Here is a 26,150-nt window from a genome sequence, read left to right on the forward strand (position 1 = left end):
GTTGCTAATAGGTACTACAGCCTGTAACAGAAAATTGTCTATGCAGTTCCAGGTCTTCGTATATCCTCCATATAACGTTACCTCCCTATATTCCGACATTATTATTATTATTATTATTATTATTATTATTATTATTATTATTATTATTATTATTATTATTATTATTTACCGGATCTGTGTCAAATTTCGTATTTAAAGTTCGTAATGAGTGAAATGTCTGGTTTTTTGCAAAAATATAATCCATCTTTTCAATTCCATGGCAAAACTCTGTAATATCTTTAATTCGCAACCCGTAATGTACGTTTCTTTCATCATTGATTTTGAATATATTTTGTTGTGCTATACGATATCGAGGATCTATATAAACATTACTTTTCTGGGGGGTAAAGTGCTTAGAAGGATCTTCTTTTGCGGATTTTCACTCAATTTTATTTAAGAATGTGAATACTATCATCGAAATAGCGACTGCCGTTATATGGGGGCTATACGATGTCGTGTACCTATATAGACAATACTCTTACAGGCGTTAAAGTACTCAGAAGGGACTCCTTTTGTGCATTTTTAGACAATTTCATTGACAAATTTGGCTACAATCATTAAAATATCGAATATCGAGGGGGGGGGGGGGGTATTATTATATGGGAGCTATAGGATATCGTGGACCGATATAGCCCATCTTCGAACTTGACCCGCCTGCAGGCAAAAGACTGTCCTGTCCAAAATTTCAGCTTCCTAACTTTATTCGTTTTGACTCTGGTTGGCTACAACCATCAAAATACCGAATATTGGTGTGTACCGTTATATGGGGCCTATGCGATATCGTAGACCGATCCGACCATCTCCGAACTTGACATGCCTGCAGACAAAGGACTGATCTGTGCAAAATTATAGCTTCATTTCTTAATTGTTGTTGACTCTATCGTTATTAGAAAAGATACACGCACGGACAGGGTTAAATCGTCATAGAATTTTACGCGGATCAAGAATATATATACTTTGTCATGTCTAAAATCATTATTTCGATTAGTTACAAGCGGAATGACGAAACTCAATATAACCTCCATACTATGTATGGTGGAGGGAATAAAATATTGTAATCAGCTGGTAGCTCTACCTTACCTTTTTATGGTACTTCACCATTTGGCAACTTCTCTCTTATATCTAGATTTCAAAAATATTTCAAATTCCATATTTTTTTTTTTTTTTCAATAAAATATTTTTTCCCAAAAATCTCCTTTCGGAATTTCTTTCTCTCGCAAAAATGAAATTAAATTGTTTTCACATCATTCCAAGGTATGGAAATAATAATAATGTTGTCCCATCCGGAATATTTAAAATTTTTGATGCAAGTCAAGGCATTCCACTTACTCCCTAGTCCATATAATCACCATTATTACTAATGACTGTCAGTTATACTGGCATTTTGGCCAAACATTTCACTGAAGTGTTCTCCTCTGTTCTGTTTACATTTTAATTAAATTTCATACAAATATGCATTTCAATTCATTCATTACCTTGGCCCGTTTCGAGTCTAAGCGCGAGGCGGGCGGTGAGGATGTTTAATGGTTGCCATTTTTAAACGTCCCACTGCCTACCTTGCTGGTTGGAAGAGTGTGGCCAGCTCAGCTTTTTTTCTTATGCTTCTTGCTCCATTTTTTTTTATTTTCGGGGTAGCCTTATATTAATCGGCTAAAAGCTGTAATTTATTAGCATCTTTCTTGCCTGGTGTTTATCTATGTAAGCCTTATTCTTAGTTTCATCTTCTCAGGAGAAGTAGCAGCCAGCCAGTCAGCTATCCAGCTAACCAACAGTAGCCACATCAGCAGCAAATAATATAACGACGACAACAACAAGAACAACAACAACCACCACCATCATCAGTAAGATGTAAACTGGAAACTTTCTACTCCATTTGGAATTTTTGCAATTTGGCCAAAAACATCAGTGCTGGCGTCCACCAGGACCTAAAAGAACAAGAAGAAGAAGAAACCCGATGTTGATGGTGTTGGTATGCAAGAACAAATATCCTACTTTAGCAAAGCGGGTAAGCAGTTTCATGCAGTTTTCTACAACAAACATGATTCTGATGATGATGCTGCAGCTGCTGATATCGTTGTTGTTGGTGTTCTTTTTTTTTGTTGCATTTGTTTGTTCCATTTCCACTGTTTGTTGTTACCTGTATCTAATTTGAAGCCAAAAACTTTTCTATTTCTTGGTGCCTTCTTTTCGTTATCGTGACGGCGTAGCAAAGCAAACGAAACGTCGTAGTACAAATAGTGCAAACAGCAGCTATAAGACAACGACAACAACAACAACAATAGCAACAACAGCAAATGAAACGAAGTGAAGCGTAGAAGTTACCTAAAGGTTTTAGCCTCACTCACTCACTTTACTTTCAAATGTAAGCAGCTACTGTGTGAGAATGTCTGCAATATTTTCTTAAATTTGCAACTGCCTGAAAGTATGCAATCAGCTATAACCGTGCACACCTGTGTTTGCCAGTTTTGCTTTCCATTCGAGTTTGGGGATTAGTGTAGGTGAAACTGTTATGAAAACCGGGTTGTTTTGAAAGAAATAATTCCTTTTCCTGGAACTGCAATAATGGACATAATTTTACTATGATAACCGACTTTTGTAAATACACCTTGGTTAAAGCCAATCAACGTTATTTAATGGAGATCGGAAGCATTATATTAAAATACTTCACAAAATAGGGGACATAAAGTCGACTTTCGTATTTTTAAAATGGAAACCGACTTTTGAAATTCGACATATAAAAAAGCTTTAAGTTCGGCCAGGCCGAACTTTGAATACCCTCCACCATTTGGTACAAATTTGCCAATTTTCAAAAAAAAAAAAAAAAAAAAAAAATCCGTTAAAATCTTTTTAAAAATCTTGAAAATACCAAATGTAGCCGTATATTAGGGCCTATACGACGACGTGGACCTGCATAGGTAACTCTTGTCATAGGCTGTAGTATTCATTACGAACTTCAAATACCAAATTTGAAATAGTTTCGGTAAATAATGTCGCTAAAATCAACAAAATACCGAATATCGAGGGGTACCGTTATATGGATGCTATACGAAGACGTGAACCTGTACAGACAATTTTCTGTCATAGGCTATAGCATACATTACGAACTTCAAATACCAAATTTGAAACAATTCCGATGAATAACGTAGCTAAAATCATCAAAATACCGAATATCGGGAGATATATGGAGGCTATACGAAGATGGGGACCTGCACAGACAACTTTCTGTCATAGGCTGTAGTATCCATTACGAACATAAAATACCAAATTTGAAACAATTCTGGTGGATAACGTAGCAAAAATCATCAAAATACAGCATATCGGGAGGTACCGCTATATGGAGGCTATACGAAGACGTGGACCTGCACAGACAATTTTCTGTCTTAGGCTGTAGTATCCATTACGAACTTCAAATACTAAATTTGAAACAATTCCGATGAATAACGTAGCTAAAATCATCAAAATACCGAATATGGGGAGGTACTGTCAAATGGGGACTATACGAAGATGGGGACCTGCACAGACAATTTTCTGTCATAGGTTGTAGCATCTATTACGAACTTCAAACACCAAATTTGAAACGATTCCGGTAAATAATGTCCCTAAAATCATCAAAATACCGAATATCGGGAGGTACCGTTATATGGGAGCTATACGAAGACGTGGCCCTGCACAGACAATTTTCTGTCTTAGCCTGTAGTATCCATTACGAACTTCAAATACTAAATTTGAAACAATTCCGGTGGATAACGTAGCTAAAATCCCCAAAATACCGAATATCGGTAGGTACCGTTATATTGGGGCTCTTTGAAGACGGGGACCTGCACAGACAATTTCCTGTCATAGGCTGTAACATCTATTACGTACTTCAAATACCAAATTTGATACAATTCCGGTGGATAACGTAGCTAAGATCATCAAAATACCGAATATCGGGAGGTACCGTTATATGGGGGCTATACGAAGACGTGGACCCACATCACCCATTTCCAATACCAAAGGTCCTGCAGACATAATACACATTTGAGTAAATTTTTATCAACTTACTTCATTTCGTTCGAAAGCTAGAGTGGTTTCAGACGGACAGACATTGCTAAATCGACATGGAATTTTATGCTGATCAAGAATATACTTTGTGGGGTCTAAAATGTATATTTCGAGGTGTTACAAACGGAATGACAAACTTAATATACCCTCCATACTATGGTGGAGGGTATAAAAATTAAACTGAATATTTACAATACCCTTGAAACTACTTAACCTAAATTAAGTGAGCTGGGCGGTGTTTTACAACAGTCTACTCTAATCCGAGGCTTAAAATCTCTTATGGAAGAAAAAGACACCGTGGAGTAAGCCCAGCTCGTTCAGCCTGGCAAGGACAGCAGGAGGCAAATGCTTTCAAGCTCGAAGATGGTCCTCATCCTTAAAGCACCTTAACATAACCTTAACGATGCTATTATCTATGATCTGCCATTTGTATATTGGTGGGAATACATAAAGCGCTTATTTCGCTGGCTTCTTAGTAGAGGAACAAAGGCGTTGTAGGTTGATTTAGTTCGATTTTGGCCCTTGGCTCCTTTGTTAATTTCCGAAGAAGCCAGCCGATGACTTAAGCCAGCCAAATAAGCGCTTTATGTATTCCCATCTTAAGAATGCCAGTCCAGTCTTCATCATAAAGACGTCTACCCTGTCTACATATTTGCACCCTGTCGTAGAACGACCTATAAGAATGGCCTCCTTAGGAACCATCTGCCCTACGGAGACCAAGACAAGAGGAGAGTATTTTTCTTTCCCACACCCTTAGCCTTTCCATCGGATGAGACGAAATGTCAAAGCAGGCGGGGAAGGCATATGCGACGATAAGTCTGATTACCTGCCGGTAGATCAAAAGCCTAATATCGTGGGAAAGACCACCCCTCATCCTCAATATTTGACTATATCCGAAATACAGACCCTTAGCTCTAGACAGGACGAAGTCTATTTGTCGAATATAATCGAACCTCTCCTGAAATACTACCCCTAGGTATTTCATATTATCAGACACGGGAACCTGCTCCGAGCCCATTTTAAAAAACCTTCTAAAATTAGGTTGAACTATTTCCGGCCGACTGTAGCACAAAATTTCCCTACATTCAACGTTAGGCGCCATGTAAAAAAGTACCGGTGGAGGACATCGGGGTAGTCGGTTACGCGCCTATTGACCGACCTAGCAAGCAGATCAGACACGGGAACCTGCTCCGAGCCCATTTTAAAAAACCTTATAAAATTAGGTTGAACTATTTCCGGCCGACTGTAGCACAAAATTTCCCTACATTCAACGTTGTAAAAAAGTACCGGTGGAGGACATCGGGGTAGTCGGTTACGCGCCTATTGACCGACCTAGCAAGCAGAAGGGAACAAGGCCGAGAGTACATAAAAGGTTTTTTTTTGACTGGCTTAAGTCATCGGCTGGCTTCTTCGTAGAGAAACAAAGGAATTTCGATTTCGGCCCTAGGCCCCTTTGCTCTTTTCCGAAGAAGCCAGCCGATGATTTAAGCCTTGCATAAAAGCGTACGTACTCTTATGGTGTAAACATATAGACCATCTGGTATATCATGGTGTTGTCAATGTGTGTTTGATATTTTCTCTTAGTTAAAAAAAAAACCGGTTCCCAAAAATCTTCTGAGCACTAAAGGCTTAACGGCATTCACACTATCTTTTAATATCTGCCCAAGAAAGAAAAGAAAATCTTGAAGAGAACGGGTTGTATGTGATGGCCTCATCTAGCTAATTTTCCTTAACATTCGATTCAATTCGGAATGGTCGTTGTTGTTTTTTTCTTGCAACTGTTTTTCTTTTTCACTTTTCTCCCGGATAAACGGAGAAAAGCTGGCGAATGCATATTTGTATGCATTTAATTTGTGTTTTATTTTGAAATTTTCATTTTGGCATTTACGTTTACGTTTTCGTTTTTTTCTCTTTTCGTTCTATAAATATGCATGGATTCTACGGCCAGGTGAATGCCAACCAGCCTTCTTGCTTGCCATTTCAAACTGTTTTTTTCATTTGCTGGCATTTTGGCCATCCAATGGGGCTGTCGGCTTGGACGTTTTCTTGGCGTTGTCTGAAAGAACGAAAAAAAAAAAATAAGAAGAGTTGCTTACTTTAGAAAGGATCACATATAAAATGATTAAAATATTGCTTCGAAAGCGTTTATGCCAGTGTTTTCATTACCAAAATGGCGTTTCGTCTTCCCGCCAGCGTTAGTAGTTTGAAATATTTGCATACATTTGAATGCAGAATTGAATGTTTGGAAATGAGAAATTTTTCAAATAATGAGAAAGTTTCATATTAGAAATTGATAATGGGAAGTTGGTAATTGTTTGGGAAGTGGTAAACGGATAAATGGAAACTATTTGAATCTGTAAATAAATTAACTTTGTGGCTAACTACAATAATCCATAATAATGGGTACGTATATCGAATGCAGAAGTTCACTTTTGCTTTTAAAGAAATACCGATTGGCCTCACTTAATAGAAATCGAATTCAGTCGAAAATCGTTTTTGTCTGATAAAACCATCTCGAAAGACCGAAAATTCGCCTTTTTCAATGATGGAAAAAATTTTAAGGTCTAGAGGGGCAGTTATATGAAGGTAAGAATAAATAAAACGCTTTTTTGAATGGCTTAAGTCATCGGCTGGCTTAATTTTAGGTTGACTTAGTTCGATTTTGGCCCTACGCTCAAGCCAACCGATGACTTAAGCCAGTCAAAAATGCGTTTTATGTATTCTCACCTTAAAAGCTGAATGCAGGCTTTAGACATAGACTTGCTTCTTCGTAAATGAACGAAGTAGTTTTAGGTTGACTTAGTTCGATTTTGGTCTATAATTTATATTTGTACATCCTTCGAGTCTTTGTTCTATTACGAAGAAGTCAGCCGACGACTTAAGCCAGCAAAAAAAAAAAAAACTGGCGGGTAGCTTAAAAGTTATCGTTCTATTGGCGCCCAAATGTGCAACTTCCCAAAAGAGTATTTTGAAGTTTACATGATTCTCGCCTAGCCGACACAAACTGCGCCGCAATTATGATACCTACCAAAGAGTCAAACATTCGTCCTTTTCATCTTAAGTTTATAGAATTAAAATAGGTTTTAAACTGAATGAAAAGACTAGAAATAACGAAAAGAGGACTTTGAATGGCTGGCGCCCAAACACTGGGTTTCCATACAAATTTTAAAATTTACCCAAAGAGTTACACGATTCCCGATTTGACGGCTTCAACTTTGGTTCGTCAACATCGAAACACGATGAGTAGCTAATCGCCAATTTGGAATCACCCAGAGAACTCTTAGAGATGGCTATTTATCTACAGAGTCCAGTCTTTTTCCGCAGGTATCAGCTGGAGGATCAGTTATATGGGCTTCACTTTTCTCTTGGTAAGTGGTTGAGGGCATTATTATGCCTCATCTGCTCTATGGGTCACAGAATCCGGTCGAGAATGTCACTCCACCTCGACAATGAAACTTCAAACCCAACACTGCTAGTGATAATCTGATGGACAGCTTTCTCACTGTGTGAAACGAGGTATATTCACCTCTTCCATTTTGGAATTAATGGATAGCTTCGGACAAGCCTTGTGTCTATGGTTGTTGCGGATAATCACAAGGAGTCTTAAAATCTCCGTCTCAGAACTTCGAATAGGTTGCCTATTTAGTTTGAAATTTTCACGGACAAAATCAATAAAGATCTGCGATGATGAGACAGAGATTTAAAATTAACAGTGATTATCCGTAGTCTTCAAAGACTCAGGTCGAGTCCTAAGGTATTAACTAGATGATAATTTCACCATTTATTTTTAGGTAGAGCACTATCTTACGCATCTGTTGCTCTATGGCTTAATAATGCCACTTCACATCGAGGACTCAACTCCGACACCTACGTTTACCAGTACTATTTTAATGGACAGCTTTTCCATATCAATAAACCTCTTCCGTTTTGAAACTAAGGAATAACAAATATTTAGTTTGAAAGTGCCCCGGACAAAGATCAAAAAGATCTGACATGAAGAGACTTAAATTTAAAAGTATCTGTGAATTCCATACAACCTGCGAAATAAGGAATTAGTATCAGTTTTGATCCCATGCATCTGGGACTGGTTTCACCAGGTGTCAAACATACGCGATTAAATCTGTGCAGACCAAAGGACATCGAAATTCCTCCACAGACCCAGGTAAAGCCCTTAGGTATCAAACACACGATCATTTTTTTAGGTAAGGGATAAAGCACTTCCTTACTCATCTGCTGCGCTATGGGTTAATAATGCCACTTTACATCGAGAATGCAACTCCGACACCTATATTTTGCAGAGGTACTCTTATGGATAGTTTCCTCACATCAAGAAACCAGACCTAATTACCTCCTCCGTTTTGGTAATAACGAATGGCAACATATTTTGTTTGAAAGTGCCCTGGACAAATATCAAAATAATTTGACATGAAGAGACCGAGATCTATGAGTACCTGTGATTCTCCAAAACCGTTTAAAGAATTATTTTCAGTTTCGATCCAGTACAGCCTAGAATCGTTGTCCCCCGAACTGCAAAACATTTTTTTTTTTTGAAAATTTATCATCATGTTCTATATTAATGAACCCTAGATAGACCCTTGCTGGCAACCCTAACAAATCTCAAAGGACACTTGAAGAGCTTGGCAGCATACTGAGAAGCCCAGATGCCTCACTTTTTATACCCTCAGCCATATGGCTACAGAGGGTATATATCATTTGATACGGTCAAAAGTGCCCAGTCGAAATAATTGTTTTAGACCCTAGGTCTCTTTAGACCAAATCCGTTTCAGAACATTTGGAGTCGATCTACCGATGTCCGTCCGTCCGTCTGTCTGTCTGGCTGGCTGGTGCGCACGATAACTCTCGAAGGGAGTATCCAATTTGATTCAAACTTGGTACATCGTAATATTTTTGTCAAACTTAGATCGAGTTCGGAGATGGGCAATATCGGCCCACTCCTTCTGGTACCACAAAAGATCGAAATTTTCAAAAAATATTTTTTGCACAAAAAGAGAAACGATAATCCGATTTTGCTCGAACTTAAATACTCATATTATACAAATACTCATATTTTCATCAGTGCTAGGTCATGTGCGAAAAAAGACAATATCGGTCCACTCCATCAAGTACCTCCCCCACAAAGGGTCAAAATTTTGAATAATTACAACTCTTATAAAATGTGATGTAAGAGTCCGATTGTCTTCAAATTTCACACATCCCAGTATTTTTATTAACACAAGGTCTGGTGTTAAGAGGCAATACATCGGTTCACTTCTTTTGGAACCTCCCCCACAAAAGTTCAAAATTTTCAAAAAATATATATAATATATTTTTTGCACAGAAAGAGAAACGATTAGCCGATTTTGCTCTAACTTTGCAAATCCTAATATTTGCGTCAGTGCTAGGTCGGGTGCGATAATGGACAGTATCGGTCCACTCCATCAAGTACCTACCCCACAAAGGGTCAACATTTTGAATAATTATAACTCTGAAATAATGTGATGTAAGGATCCGAACATCTTCAAATTTCACACATTTCAGTATTTTTATAAACCCAACCCTGGTATTAACATGGGATGTATCGGACCACTCCTTCTGGTACCTCCCCCACAAAGTGTCGAAATACCTATAAGCTCATAAAACGCCAAATTAACATCAGATTCCATTTCTTCTCCCCCATACATAGGATTCAAGATTTTGAAAAACAAAACACTCAAATAAAGCGAAATATATATGAGTCGATATAATCCATACCAGGAAAGTCGGAATATTTATATCCTATTATTGGGTCCGATACGAAATGGACAATATTGGCCCATTCCTTCGGAACTTGCTCCATAGAGGGTCAAACGTTTGAATAATAGTAACACTAGTCAAATTATATTTAAATAATCGAACACAGGCTGAGGGTATATATCTGTCGGCAATACCGACTGATACTTTTTAACTTGTTTTAATTCAGTTCAAGGCTTTCAAAGATGGATATTGAAAGTTGGTTGTTAGACAATTATCCTTTCTTTGTCACGTATTTCTTCCTTACAGCAATGACACAAACTTTCTTACCTTAGACTTCGACAGAATGAGCCTGAGTCTCAACAAGCATGGACAAGTCATCAGCAGATATACCCTTCCTGGCAACCTTAACAAATGTTAGACAATAATCTCTTCAGTAGCATTGTCACGAATTCCTTCCTTATCGAATAGATTTATTTCTACAACCCATTTCAGAATGAGCCTGAGCCACCAGCAAACGAAGCCAACGAAATCAGCAAAGTTTCATCATCATCATGTTCTATATAAATGGACCCTTGCGGGAAGCCCACTGAAAGTCGCAAATGCCTCATTTCTTGTAATTCAGTTCAAGGCCATCAAAGATGGAAATTGAAAGTTGGTTATTAGACACGCATCCCTTCAGTAGCTTGTCACGTCTTTCTTCCTTGCAGCAATGGCACAAACTTTCTTGTCTTAGACATCGGCAGTATGAGCCTGAGTCTCAACCACCATGAGCAAGTCATCAGCAAAGGCCAAGCTAAACTTCTACGGTATACAATTCATCATCATGTTCTATATAAATGGACCACAGATACACCCTTCCTGGCAACCCTAATAAATGTTAGACAATAGTCTCTTCAGTAAAATTGTCACGAATTTCTTCCTTAAATTGACAATAGAGATCTTTCAAGAACCCACTTTCGAATGAGAAAAACCAGTAAAGAAAGTCCTAAAGTCGGGCGGGGCCGATTTTATGATACCCTACACCACTTTGCTAATTTAGTTGAGCTCCACTTAATAATTAAAAGTTTTTATGGGAGAATTCAATCATACACGCCATGATTATAATTATAATTTAAAGTTCAAAGGACTAAATATGCCGAAGCATTTGTATCTTTTAAATTCGGACTTGTATTGCCCATTTGGTGCACAATTAATTTGAAATCGGATAAAGATATATATGGGAGCTATATCCAAATCTGAACCGATCTCGATAAAATTTGGCAAGGATATTTTTGAGCTGTATTTTATATATTTCCCTGAATATCGTTGTTACGGAGTGCATATTACGGCTGTAGGTAACAAATACAACAAATCGGATGAAAAATATATATGGGAGCTATAGCTATATCTGAACCGATCTTCACCAAATTTGGCATACTACCTTCTAGACTAAATTCGGTCGTATGTGCCAAATTCCATCCCATTTGGGCAAATATTAGACGTTTGGTGCACAATAAATGGTAAATCGGACGAAGTTATATATGGGAGCTATATCCAAATCTGAACCGATCTCGATAAAATTTAGCAAAGGTACTTCTGAGCTGCATTTGATATATTTCCCCAAATATTGTTGTTACAGAGTGCATATTACGGCTGCGGAGGACAAAAATAACAAATCGGATGAACAATATATATGGGAGCTATAGCTATATCTGAACCGATTTCGATCAAATTTGGCATACTTATTTTCAGGCCTAATTTGGTTGTATGTGCAAAATTTCATACTATTCGGGCTGATATTACACGTTTGGTGCACAATAAAAGGCAAATCGGACTAAGATATATATGGGAGCTATATCTAAATTTTTACCGATTATCTCCAATTTCAATAGGGTTCGTCCTTGGGCCAAACAAATGTTGTTTGCAAAGTTTCATCTCAATCGGATAATAAATGCGACCTGCATTTTGTTCACAAGAATACATGGACAGACGGGCGGACGGACGGACAGATGGACTGCCTTGCATAAATCAACTCAGAAAGTGATTCTATGCAGATCATCAAAAGGAACTATGTGTCTATCTCGTTTCCTTTTGCCTATTACAAACAAATGCACAAAGACATAATACCCTGACCACCTTGTGGTGTAGGGTATAAAAATAGCTGCATATTCCTTAAGGTTCAAAAAGTCTATATGGAAAAATCGCAAACTCCGTCGAGCTGCATTTTGTCCTCCAAAAAATATATTCATGTAGTCTGCGAACATAATTTCCTCTCAAACGATTATCTTACCGATAATCCAAGTAACATTATTTTCTCACCCATCCTCAGCAATATATATCTTCGGCATTTTCTCCTTGTTTCTTTACTTTCGCCAGCGTCAATTTACTGGAAAATTTAGACAAATGACCAGTAAATGAACTAAGCGACAAAAACAAAAAAGTAAAAAATCGAAAAATGCTCCAAGAAAACAAGTTGCAACGAAGTGACCCGGAAGAATAAATATTTTCAAATTGCGTAGCAAACAAGAATTCATTGGCAATCGCATCTATTCTGTTTCTGCTCTTCGTCGAACAATTTGCCAATAATTTCTTTCGATATCCTTTAGGATATTTTAACCCATTTAACACAGCAATTTCGTTTTATCCTTGGCTAAGACACTCGTTTGCTTCTGGCTTTAATGTTCTCCGTTTCGCCTTGGACTTTCTTTTACAACGATTGTGCATTTTAAAGATCTTCTGGCGGGGAATTTTGTTTGCCATCAGCAATGGGCATGGGTGTGTGTTGCTTCCATTTGTGCTGTTATATGTCTTCCTTTGGTTCTGAGCTTGGGTGCATGCAATGCCATTACTTTCCTTTCACCATTCATTCACCAATACTCTAACTCTAGTTTACTGCCACAGGCCGAATACTGCTGAAGCAATGTCGTCCATCGTCTCTTCTCATTTTCGGTATGTTTTTATTTTATTTAAACGTCGGCGAAAACTTTATAATCTGTTAATTATTTGTCTTATGCCAAGTTAGCGAAATTTTTATTGCTTCCCCATGGGTCTTGAATTCGCAGGCAGACATACATACATATAAATTTTGTTGCTATTCCGAGCTGGGTGCTATGGAATTTGTGATGGTATGTTTGGCAGGGCGATAAGTATGGTTAGTCGCGATAAATAAATTGAAATTTATATGTCTATGAAATAACAAAAAAACTGACCTTGGCAGATTTTCAATTTTTTGAATACTCTCCACCATTTGGAACGAATTTGGAAATTTTCAAAAAATAAAATCCTTAAAACATTCTGTCAAAATTTTAAAAATACCAAATATAGCCGTTATATTGGGGTTTATACGACGTGGGCCTACATAGGCAACTTTTGTCAGAAGCTATTACCATATTCAAATTCGAAACTTGAAATAAGCGGTGAATAATGTAGCTAAAATCATCAAAATATCGTATATAAGGAGGTGCCGTTAAATTGGAGCTGTGTGAAGACCTGGACCTGCAAAGACAATTTTCTGTCACAGGCTGTAGCATCCATTACGAACTTCAAATACCACATCTCAAACTATTTCGGTGGGTATTGTACCTAAAATCGTGAAAATACCGAATATCGGGAGGTACCGTTATATGGGGGCTATATGAAGACGTGGACTTGCACAGACAATTTTCTGTCTTAGGGTGTAGTATCCATTTCGAACTTCAAATACCAAATTTGAAACAATTCCGGTGAATAATGTCGCTAAAATCAACAAAATACCGAATTTTGAGAGGTACCATTATATGGGGGCTATACGAAGACGTGGACCTGCACAGACAATTTTTTTGTCGTAGGCTGTAGTATCTATTACGAACTTCAAATACCAAATTTGAAACAATTCCGGTGAATAATGGCGCTAAAATCATCAAAATATCGAATATAGGGAGGTACTGTTATACGGGGGCTATACGAAGACGTGGACCTGCCCAGATAATTTTCTGTCATCGGCTGTAGTATCCATTTCGAACTTTAAATACCAAATTTGAAACAATTCCGGTGAATAATGTCGCTAAAATCAACAAAATACCGAATATAGGTAGATACCGTTATAGGGGGGCTCTACGAAGACGTGAACCTAGACAGACAATTTTCTGTCTTAGGCTGTAGTATCTATTACGAACTTCAAATACCAAATTTGAAACAATTCCGGTGAATAATGTCGCTAAAATCAACAAAATACCGAATTTTGAGAGGTACCGTTATATGGGGGCTATACGAAGACGTGGACCTGCACAGACAATTTTTTTGTCGTAGGCTGTTGCATCCATTACGAATCTCAATTACCAAATTTGAAACAATTCCGGTGAATAAATTCGCTAAAATAATCAAAATACCGAATATCGGGAGGTACCGTTATATGGAGGCGAAGATGTGGACCTACACAGACAATTTTCTGTCATAGGCTGTAGAATCCATTGAGAACATCAAGTACCAAATTTGAAACAATTCTGGTGAAAAATGGTTCATGAAATCATTAAAATACCGAATATCGGGATATAGGGGCTCTACGAAGACGTGGACGTGCACAGACAGTTTTTTGTCTTAGGCTGTAGTATCCATTGCAAACTTCAAATACCAAATTTTAAACAATTCCTGTGAATAATGTCGCTAAAATCATCAAAATACCGAATATCGGGAGGTACCGTTATATGGTGGCTGTACCAAAACTAGGTCCACGTTTTGGTAATTTTCAATACCAAAAGTCCTGCAGATATAACATACATTTGAGCAAAATTTTATCAATCTACTTCAATTCGTTCGGAAGCTAGAGTGATTTCCACAGACGGACGGACGGACGTCGCTAAATCGACATAGAATTTTATGCTGATCAAGAATATATATATACTTTGTGGGGTCTAAAATGTGTATTTCGAGGTGATACAAACGGAATTACAAACTTAATATACCCTCCATACTATGGTGGAGGGTATAAAAAGTAGCAACCCACTACTATCAACCAATATCAATTCGAAAACGAAATCCAAATTTATTTGCCTACTCCAAGTCTCTAGACTTATGCTTACGCATCAGACCCCCCATTCCAGTGCAGCAAAAGATTTCGCAGCTCGATTTTCCTGCTGCCCACACACACGCACAACCAAAACTTGAGACTTCGGGAGTTGTTCATACTGCCGCCGCTTTGGTATTTGTTTGTGTCTTTGCTCGCTCGCCAAGGCAATGGTAATAATAATGCTATGATGTCGGTGTTTGATGGCATTTTATGTTCAAGACGTTAGTGGCGTCCTTTTTACATTAGGCGGCAGCAGCATCTGCAACAACAAAGCAAAAAAAAAAATACGAAGACTTTTAACTGCCAACAGTCTTAGTTTTCTGCCCATATATCTTTCTTACGTTTCTCGTTAACCCCCTCCGTAAAATAAGATTCCAGTAAATATTCACCGTAGAACTTACATTCAGATCTATGGGAAGTGAGAGTGGTAGCGCAAAGAATTTATATAAAAACGAAATGCTTAGGTAATTTGGATTTGATGCAGCAGCATAAATTTGTAGCCACCATTCGTTTTTTTCGAACTTCACTGAATTTTGCAGGGTACAATAAAAAATGCGAAGTTAAGAAAGTGCGTTAAAGGTGTTTCAGAGAATAAGATAGACACTACATATTTATGTATGTACGCAAGTAAAAGTCTAAAAATAAAACTTTAAATTGAAATTGTCAAGGATAATTATTTAAGGATCATGTCAAAGTTTCCTCCAATTTTGGGCTAATAAAATATATTTTCTCGTGGTAGAAGAATACAGATAGATTGAAAACATTGATTTATAAAAACTTTTAATTTTTTCAAAAATTAGTATATTTTAATTTTTTCTTATACGACGCCAAAGCTATGTTTTTGTTTTCAACAATTTTAACAAATTTGAATAATTTTTCATTCAAAATTTTCAATTTCAAAATTGATTTGACAATTTATTGTACCCGCAGCTGTGGTAAATGCGACTATATGTATTCTTCTACTATGGAAAGTCGTTTGTATTGATGTTCGAAAATTACCGAAAAATCTCTATTAAGCCACAATCAGACTGTTACTACCGAGAACAAATCGCGCAGTGGACGACCAAGGAAGCTTAGCAGAAGAGACACCAGCTTCATCCTCTAAGAAGTACAACAAATTCCTAGGAAAATACCACTGAGATAGCATAAAGATCACGAACAGTTGTGCATCCTAGAACCATTAAAGAACTTTGAATAACAACTGGTTTCATAGGCGGGCTTCTCGTAAAAAAATCCCGTTTTATTCACGGACAAATCAGAATATAATTTATTAAGAAGTGATGGTGGGAATAAAACTTGTGAGAATGGTTTTTCTTAAAGGAATTTGTGGGAGCACTAATTGTAGTTATAGTAATTAATAACTACAATTAGACTGGTAGTACAGAAACAAAACCTCGCAGTGGACAACCAAGGAAGCTTAGCAGAAGAGACACCAGGTTAATTTTCAAAGGAGTATAACAAAACCCCAAGGTGAAATCCCCAAAGATAACCGAAAATATAGCATTAAGATCGGGAAGAGTTGTGGATCCAAGAATCGTCAGAATCCTTGTAAGAATATTATAAAGAAATTTCAACCGCAGGTTTGACAGAATTGAGATACTTATTCTAAGCAAGTATAAATGGAACGGAGCCAACCTACCTTTAATCGGTATATGCAGGCGGATCGAAGATAGAACAAGTTCGGCCGGGCCGAACTTTGAATACTCCACCTCCACCAGTTGTAACGAATTTGGAAATTTAAAAAAAAAAATAAAATCCTTAAAAAAATCTTTTAAAATTTTAAAAATACCGAATATAGCCGTTATATTGGTAAGACGTGGACCTACATAGGCATTTTTTGTCATAAGCCATTACCAAGTTTCAAATTCGAAACTTGAAATAAACGGCGAATAATGTAGCTAAAATCAACAAAATATCGTATAGAGGGAGGTACCGTTATATCATAGCTGTGCGAAGACCTGGACCAGCATAGACAATTTTCTGTCACAGGCTATAGCATCCATTACGAACTTCAAATACGACATCTCAAACTAATTTCGGTGGGTATTGTAGCTAAACTCGTCAACATACTGAATATAGAGAGGTACTGATTTATGGGGTCTATACGAAGACCTGGACCTGCATAGGCAATTTTCTGTCACGGACTGTAGTTCCCATTACGAACTCTAAATGCGTAATTTGAAACAATTCCGGGGAATAATGACACTAAAATCTTCAAAATACATAATTTTTGGGAGGTACCGTTATATGGGGGCTATACGAAGACCTGGACCTGCACAGCCAATTTTCTGTCATAGGCTGTAGTATCCATTACAAATCTCAAATACCAAATTTAAAACAATTCCGGTGAACAATGGCGCAAAAATAATCAAAATACCGAACATCGGGAAGTACCGTTATATGGGAGCTATACGAAGACGTGAACCTGCACAGACAATTTTCTGTTTTAGGCTGTAGTATCTATTTCGAACTTCAAATACCAAATTTGAAACAAATCCAGTGAATAATGTCGCTAAAATCATCAAAATACCGAATATCGGGAGGTACCGTTATATGGGGGCTATATGAAAACATGGACCTATATGGCCCATTTAGGAACTTAACCTGCCAACTGGAAAAATAAACATGTGTGCAAAATTTTAGCCTTCTACCTCAATTCGTTCGAAAGATAGCGTGATTACAACAGACAGCGTGATTACAACGACTTAGAATTTTACGCTGATCAAGAATATATATACTTTGTTGGGTCTAACATGAGTATTTCGAGGAGTTACAAACGGAATGACAAAGTTAATATACCCTCCATAGTGGTGGAGGGTATAAAAAGGAAAGCGAAAAATAAAATATATTTGGGGGTGATGGTAGGGATAAATATTATGGACTTCCAAAGAACTGAAGCAAACTTCAACCCTGATTTAAAGCAGGGATGAATGAAATGGAGCCAACCTACCTCTAATCATTTTGCCAATATATACAGACGAATCAAAGATGGAATATAGTTGAGGAGTCTTCTGTGAGTAACTAGGAATGACCTACTCCCATAATCTGGATTAAAACTATGGAGAATGAAATTACTGAACCGGTGACAATTTATGTGGATACTCGAGCGGCTCTTTAAGCTCTTCTACAATCAATTCCGGTGCAGTTCTGAGGCGTAGAATGGATCTGGTAAATCTACACAATATTATCGTTTCTGGTATCTGGTCATTGTAATATTGAAGGAAATGAGATAGCCAATGAAGCCGCCGACACCTTAAAACCTCCTCTTTGTCATTTTACCAGAATTAGACTGGAAATACATAAAGCGCTTATTTGACTGGCTTAAGTCACCGACTGGCTTCTTCTTAGAGGAACAAAGGAGTTTTCGGTTGACCTAGTTCGATTTTGGTTCTAGGCTATTGGTTCATTTCCAAAGAAGTCAGCCAAATAAGCGCTTTGTGTATTCACACCTTTAGTCTTCAGAGAGAATGAAAAAGTGTGCTGGCACAACGAACCACTGTACCACGCCAATTGTACCCACCAACTTAAAACCTGGATTTATTTGTTATTGAGAACGTTTGGGAAGTACTTCAAAGAAAAATGCGAAAATTAGGAAATTAGGTTCGACCCCATCTCTTCATGTCCAAAGTCTTGTTTTAACGTCGCTAATTTTTTCCACACCTTGTTTCGTGGAACTTGGGGGCTCAGCTTTTTTCTCCTCCTATAAGTTTTCTCGCAAAGCCCGATTCTCATCTTATTTTTCTTGAATCTGGGCGCGTTTGAGACATATAAAAATCAATGCTCTTCGACTTCGACCAGACTGGCAATGGAGAGATTGTACACTCCAATCACAAGAAGAGTACCGTCATCTTCGCTCTGTGAAAGACTTCCCATCTCTTCATGTCCAAAGTCTTGTTTTGACGTCGCTGATCTTTTTTTCACTCCCTGTTTTGTGGTACTTGGAGGCTCATCTTTCTCCTTCTCCTGTTGGTTCTTTCGTCTAGGCAGATTCTCACCTTGTTCTTCTTGAATCTGACTTTATCAGATTCTCCATGGAGAGATTGTCGACCTCAATCACAAGAAGAGTACCGTCATCGTTCTCCTCTCAGTGAAAGACTTCCCATCTCGTTGCGTCCAATGTCTTGTTTTGACATCCAAAGACTTGGAGCGTTCGTTCCGTTTCCAATTCGATTCCGCCAATTTTACTTTTCCTTTTTAGGCTACCGTTTTCATAAGGGCGTTATATTTTGATGATAATTTCCTTTAGGACGACAATCTTTGCATGCGGGGCAAGTTTGGGAACATTTTGTCGTTCCTTATTCCGCTGCTCGTGATTGTAATTGGATCACCACCATAAAATATGCGATCCAAAATTTTGATGTTGACTATTTCTATGATATGATATGATTTCTAAGTGATCTTTGGGTAGATTTCCAGAACCTTTATTGGTGCCGATAACTGCGTAGTGCATTTCGTCCCTAAAGTGTTTCTTGGCTGCTTTGGCGTAAGATGGTGGCTCCTTACCTCTTTCCTCGGTCTGCTTCCTTTTCTGTCGGGTCCGGGATTTCTTCGCTAAATCCCAAGGCTTAGCAATCGATTTCATGGCCGGGCCCACCTTTTCAATGTTCGACCTCACTTCATCTCCCACAGTCAAATGATTCTTGAGATAGTCTCCTTTACAAGGTTTTTCACTGGATTCGCCCGGAGCATTTGAACGTGGGAATCTCTTAGTCTATTTCGACGGCTTCACAGTGCTCTGCATCTCTGGAGACCAGCTTCAAAGGAAGTTGGGTGCTCGTAGCCTCTTTTGGAACATCTGCGACTTTGCGCTTTTGCTTGTCTGTTGCTTCCAGAGCTTTCTCCGAGATCCCCATACCGTTGTCTCATTTTATTTTTGACCTTCGCTAAGCTATCACAAAACTGCATTATTCATATTTTTATACCCTACACCACATAGTGGTAAGGGTATTATGTCTTTGTGCATTTGTTTGTAAGATGAAGAAGGAAGCGAGATAGACCCATAGTTACTTTTGAGGATCTCCATAGAATCACTTCTTGAGTTGATTTTTGCATGTTGGTCCGTCCGTCCGTCTGTCCATGTATTCTTGTGAACAAAATGCAGGTAGCATTTATTATCCGATTGAGATGAAATTTTCTAAACAACATTTGTTTGCCCAACCGAACCCTATTGAAATTGGAGATAATCGGTAAAAATTTAGGTATAGCTCCCATATATATCTTCGTCCGATTTGCCTTTTATTGTGCACCAAAGGTGTAATATCAGCCCGAATGGTATGGAATTTTGCACATACAACCAAATTAGGTCTGAAAATAAGTATGCCAAATTTGATCAAAATCGGTTCAGATATAGCTATAGCTCCCATATATATTGTTCATCCGATTTGTTATTTTTGTCCTCCGCAGCCGTAATATGCACTCTGTAACAACAATATTTGGGGAAATATATCAAATGCAGCTCAGAAATACCTTTGCTAAATTTTATCGAGATCGCTTCAGATTTGGATATAGCTCCCACATATAACTTCGTCCGATTTACCTTCTATTGTGCACCAAACGTCTAATATTTGCCCTAATGGGATGGAATTTGGCACTTACGACCGAATTGAGTCTAGAAGGTAGTATGCCAAATTTGGTGAATGTCGGTTCAGATACAGCTATAGCTCCCATATATATTGTTCATCCGATTTGTTATTTTTGTCCTCCGCAGCCGTAATATGCACTCTGTATCAATAATATTTGGGGAAATATATCAAATGCAGCTCAGAAATACCTTTTGGCAAATTTTATCGAGATCGGTTCAGATTTAGATATAGCTCCCATATATATCTTTATCTGATCTCAAATTAATTTTGCACCAAATGGGCAATACAAGTCCGAATTTAAAAGATACAAATGCTTCGTCATATTTAGTCCTTTGAATTAAAATTATATTCATAGGGTGTATGATTGAATTCTTCCATAAAAACTTTTACTTGTTATGTGGAGCTCAACTATATTAGCAAAGTGGTGTAGGGTATCATAAAATCGGTCCTGCCCGACTTTAGGGCTTTCTTTACTGGTTTTAATTGCAACCATTTCTAAGCTATCACAAAACTGCATTATTCCTATTTTTTAAAGATTCTGTATTCGTAAAATTGGAAAATGCGGGCGCTATGTAAACAATTAACGGCCACTCTTAATATAACCTGCAGTTTACTTCTGGTTAATCGTTTTTGAGCGATCCACCCTAAAATACACCAATCAAACCCTGAAGCAAAAATGCAAATGCTCACAACACACCCACCCGAACACACAGCCAATTTAATGTAAAGCAAATAAATATATTTTCATGTTGTTCCGATACTCAATGATTCTGCTGATCTCCTAATAAATGTATGGTTGAAAATATCGATTTTGATCGTCATTGTGGTTAAATTTAAAAGAAAAAATCGAAATTATTTGCGGTATATGCACAAAATACATTTTATTTATTTTCATTTTACCCGGTTGGGCCAGCTGCCCACAATTGAATCAGCGTTGTTCTTTCTTTCGAACAAACGAACATTGTGTTTACTCACTCATTCAGATCGCAAAATCACACCCATTGTACAGCTAACCGCTTGCTAATTATGCTGATCGCCTAATGCTTGTGTTGCGCAAGTTTCAACAAAAATTATTTGTAACCAACAACAAACAAAGCAAACCACAATGGCAGGCAGGCAGACAGACAGACACATACATGGTCGAGGTTGTTCGACCGATACACACGATCAGCGAAAACAACAGAACAAAGAAACCCCCTAACGAGGAATGAAAAAAAAAATTAGTGAAGAAACGATCGGGCTTTTGTGATCGCATATAAACAGAAAAACAACAAAAATGCAATGCTTTAACCACAGATAATGCCAGAGATGCCAGATTGTATGCATTTATAGTACCAAATATAAATAGAAAAAAATGATCACTGAGGGAGTGTATGATAGATATACTAGAGGGTTTTTGGAACTTTGGCACTATAAGTGTACGAAAATTACTAAAATGTACTATATATGGTACCATTTCGTATCATGTGAACGGTTACAACTAAAAACTAGAAATTTGGAATGGGAATCAAGGTTAAGAAGTAGAGTCGATGCAAGGAGGTAGTCTTTGAAGTGTGTACTCGTGTACACGAAAAGAACTAAACGGTACTCAATTTAGTACCAATTGAAACGGACGGATGAAGCTGGAACGGAATGTAGAAATGGGAAATGTAAAAAGTTTTCGAAATTTGTATGTATGTGCACGAAAAGTAGTAAGTGGTACAAAATTTGGCACAATTTCGATTTGGTTTAACAGATAGAGCCGGAATTCCGAAATTTAGAAATATGATTAGTATTGCTCTCTGGGACTGAGAAATGTAGGCAGTTTTTTCGTACTTGTGTGTACTCAATGGTACTAAATTTCCAACCATTTAAATTTTGGGATAACCAGTAGAGTTGGATTCCTGAAATTTTGATATAAGATTACTATTACATTGCAGGACTGAGGTATGTAGGTAAATTTTGAAATACATACATATGGCACTAAACTTTTGTACAATTTAAATTTTGTGTGAACCGGCAGAGTTGGAATCCAGAAATTTAAAAATAAGTTTTCTATTGGACTGTATGATGGAGGTTATTATGAAATGTGTACTTAAGTGAACTAAATGGTACTAAATTTTGTATTGAGTGAAAGGATAGACCTGGAATGCCGATATTTGATATTGAGGTATTTCTCTTGGTATCTGGTGTTTTGGAAATATGAACTATAGTTTTACTAAATGGTACTAAATTTGGCAACGGGGGAAATTACAAAACTAGAATTCTGAAATTTGATATTGAGATTACTGAGGTTTAGATAAAGAGATTATTTTGAAAATACCTATTATAATTGTTCGAAACGTACTAAATTTTGTATTGAGTGAAGGGATAGGTTGGAATTCTATCCCTTCAGGTTTCTGGGATTGAAATATTGAATTGGCTTTGCAAATCTGTACTATAATTGTATCAGAAGTACTAAGTGGTACAAAATTGGGTATTGGGAGAAGGGTTACAGCTGGTATTCGGGAATTTGATATTGAGGTCTCTGTTGGTATCTGGTGTTGTGATATAGAGTTGGTTGTAGAAATATGTACTATAATTGTACGAAAAGTACTAAATTATACTTAATTTGGTATTGTGTGAAAAAATATAGCTGAAATTCTGAAATTTGATATAAATGTCCCTATTGGGGTCTGTGGTTCAAATATGGAGGTGGGTTTGGAAATGTGCTAAATGCTATAATTGCACGAAAAGTACTAAATTGACCTAAATTTGGTAATGGGGGGAAGTTAAACAGCTGAAATCCTGAAGGAGTTAAATATACAAGTGGTTTTGGAAATGTGTACTAAAATTGTACGAAAAGTACTAAATGTAACAATAAAGCTAAAATCATCAAAATACCGAATATCGGGAGGTACCATTATATGAGGGATATACCAAAACGTGGACCTGCAAAGACAATTTTCTGTCTTAGGCTGTAGTATCCATTTCGAACTTTAAATACCAAATTTAAAACAATTCCGGTGAATAATGTCGCTAAAATCATCAAAATACTAATATTGTGGACCTATTTAGACATATCTCTTCCAGGAGGTAAAGTGCTTAGAAAGAACTTCTAGTATGAATTTTTAAACAATTCCATTGAAAAATGTAGCTACAATTATCAAAATACAGAATACATGGAGGTACCGTTCTATAGGGGATATACTATATCGTGGACCTATATAGACAATAATCTTGTGGGAGGTGAAGTACTTAGAATGAACTCCTTTCGCGGATTTTCAGACAATTTCATTGTAAATTTTGGTAACAATTATCAAAATTCCGAATATATGGAGCACTGCTGAATGGGGGCTATACGATATCGTAGACCTATATAGACAGTTCTCATCCAGTGGTAAAGTACGCAAAAGGAAGTCCTTGTGTTTATTTCCGGACAATTCCAATAATCTGATTAAAATCTTAAAAATACCGAATAACGGGGAGGCGTACCTTTGTATGGAGTTTATACGATATTATACACCTATTTAGACGATTTTCTTCAAGTGGTAAAGTAGTCACGAAGAACTCCGTTAATTTCAGACAATTCCATTGAAAAATGTGGTAAATTCCATCAAGATGCCGAATTTTGGGGGGTACCGTTGTATGGAGGATATATGATATCGTTGGCCTATATAAACAATTTTCTTCCAAGGGGTAAAGTACTCAGAAGGAACTCCTTGTGTGGATTTTCTGACAATTCCATTGAAAAATGTGACTAAAATCATCGAAATACTGAATATCATGTGATACCGTTGTGTGGAGGCTATACGATATCGTAGACCTATATAGATAATTTCATTTAGGGTGGTAAAGTAGCCACGAAGAACTGATTATGTAGAATTTCGTTGAAAAACGTAGCTTAAATCATTAAAATACCGAATATCGGGGAGTACCATTATTCTCTTCCAGGGGGTAAATTACGCAAAAGGAACTCCTTGTGTTTATTTTCAAACAATTTCATTGAAAAATCTGGCTAAAATCATCAAAATACCGAATATTGGGTGGTACCATTGTATGGGGGCTATACGATATCGTGGTCCAATATAGTCTATCTTCGAACTTGACCTACCTGCCGACAAAAGACTGATCTGTGCAAAATGTTAGCTTCCCATCTTTATTCGTTTTGACTGTAGCGCAATTAGAGCAGACGGACGGACAGGGCTAAATCGTTTTAGAATTTTACGCCGGTCAAGAATATATATTTTGTTATTTCTAAAATTATTATTTCGAGGAGTTACAAACGGAATGACTAACTTAATATACCCTCCATGCTATGTATGGTGGAGGGTATAAATAGGCCTAATACGAACTCTTGGAACGAATCTAATTTTTAAGGTGGACTTTCCGCTGACGAAGTAGCGGGTACTTTTGACGTTCTAATATTGATTACAAAAATTGCCCAAACTCAAACCATTCTGACCGCTTTTAACAAAATGTGGCAACACGAATGTCACTGTGTGTATGTGTGTCTCCTTTTTTAGTATTAAAAGTCAATCAGTGTTTTTGTTATTATTTATTTTGTTGTTGCAAAATCGTCAGGCAAAATCCCATTATTGTTGTTTTTATAAAAACAACGTTTGTTTATGAGTGGAGAACGATGGTAATGTTTACCAGGGGGTAAGGCAGGGAATACCTAGGTTTCGGAAAGAGCCACCAATCCTCATCAGTTCCCTTGTTTCTTGTCTGGGATATTCTCCCCAGAAGTTATTTTAAAAAATAACTTCTATGACAAAAACATTTTTTTACCCAAGTGACGAGATCGTAAGCTCAATAGAAGAGGAACAAAAGAATTACATAAAACTAAAATTCTTTTGGAAAATCTTCTAAATCTTACAACCGCACTTATAAACATTAAGGCCTTACCCCCTGGTAAACATTACCATCGTTCTCCACTCATAAACAAACGTTGTTTTTATAAAAACAACAATAATGGGATTTTGCCTGACGATTTTGCAACAACAAAATACTATGGTATCCCAAACAAGCAAGCCAAACACTGTTATTATTAATTTATTTTAAAAAGCCATTTGTCGTTGGCAACCATTTGAAATTGATGATCGCCTAATAAATCGGTGCTGCAAAATATCCATTTTATTTTTGCTGGGCATCATCATTACCTTCCCGTCAGTCAGCGGTGGTTACTCGTTTTTACTTGTCGCAGCACATGGTCTGTCGATGAGATCTTTTTACCAACACTGTTTATTTGGGAGACTTTTTCGCGTCGTTCATTCGTATGGAAAATAATTGAATATCATCTTGAATAGGAAAGTACATTTGAACGAATAAAATACGTGTATGGATGGATGGCCCCGGTCCGAAGTCTTTTTATGTAGGTACTGATTGTCGTTATAACGACAATATTGAAACTTGTTTTCTCTAATATTTTTGTCATCTGAAAGTTCCCTGTTCTCTAGGTGTCTTTGTTATCTTTTTCTGAAGTAAAATACAATAAATAAAACAACTAAAAATTACGGTTCAGAGTTCTTTAAACTCAAATAGCAGAGCAAGGTTTCGATCCTCGGACCTCTGGGTTATGGGCCCAGCACGCTTCCACTGCGCCACTCTGCTTGTTGAAGTCAATTGGTCAAATGACTCACAACAACGAAGGCAAGCACACACAATTCTGTATCCATTAATGGAAACTCATGATTCACGTTGGCAATAACAAGCCATTGAGGGTTGAAATGTCAAGCGATGTCTGATAAGAACAGAGTAACAAAACGAAA

The 26,150-nt window shown here is 37.3% G+C and overlaps 1 long non-coding RNA gene and 1 other non-coding gene across 2 annotated transcripts in view; both read right to left on the reverse strand.

Annotated features, from left to right (window-relative positions):
• Positions 1-5,939: 5,939 nt before the first annotated feature.
• The window catches only part of LOC131804580 (uncharacterized), a 134,570-nt gene continuing 114,359 nt past the window's right edge, over positions 5,940-26,150 (reverse strand). The window contains exon 3 of the long non-coding RNA XR_009343171.1: positions 5,940-6,139. This is a non-coding gene — a long non-coding RNA (uncharacterized LOC131804580). The remainder of the gene's footprint in view (positions 6,140-26,150) is intronic.
• Positions 25,921-25,992, reverse strand: TRNAM-CAU (transfer RNA methionine (anticodon CAU)). Its single transcript has one exon. It is a non-coding gene; the product is annotated as a tRNA-Met (tRNA).

Source organism: Musca domestica, unplaced genomic scaffold, assembly GCF_030504385.1.
Source record: "Musca domestica strain aabys unplaced genomic scaffold, Musca_domestica.polishedcontigs.V.1.1 46, whole genome shotgun sequence".
Lineage (NCBI taxonomy): Eukaryota > Metazoa > Arthropoda > Insecta > Diptera > Muscidae > Musca > Musca domestica.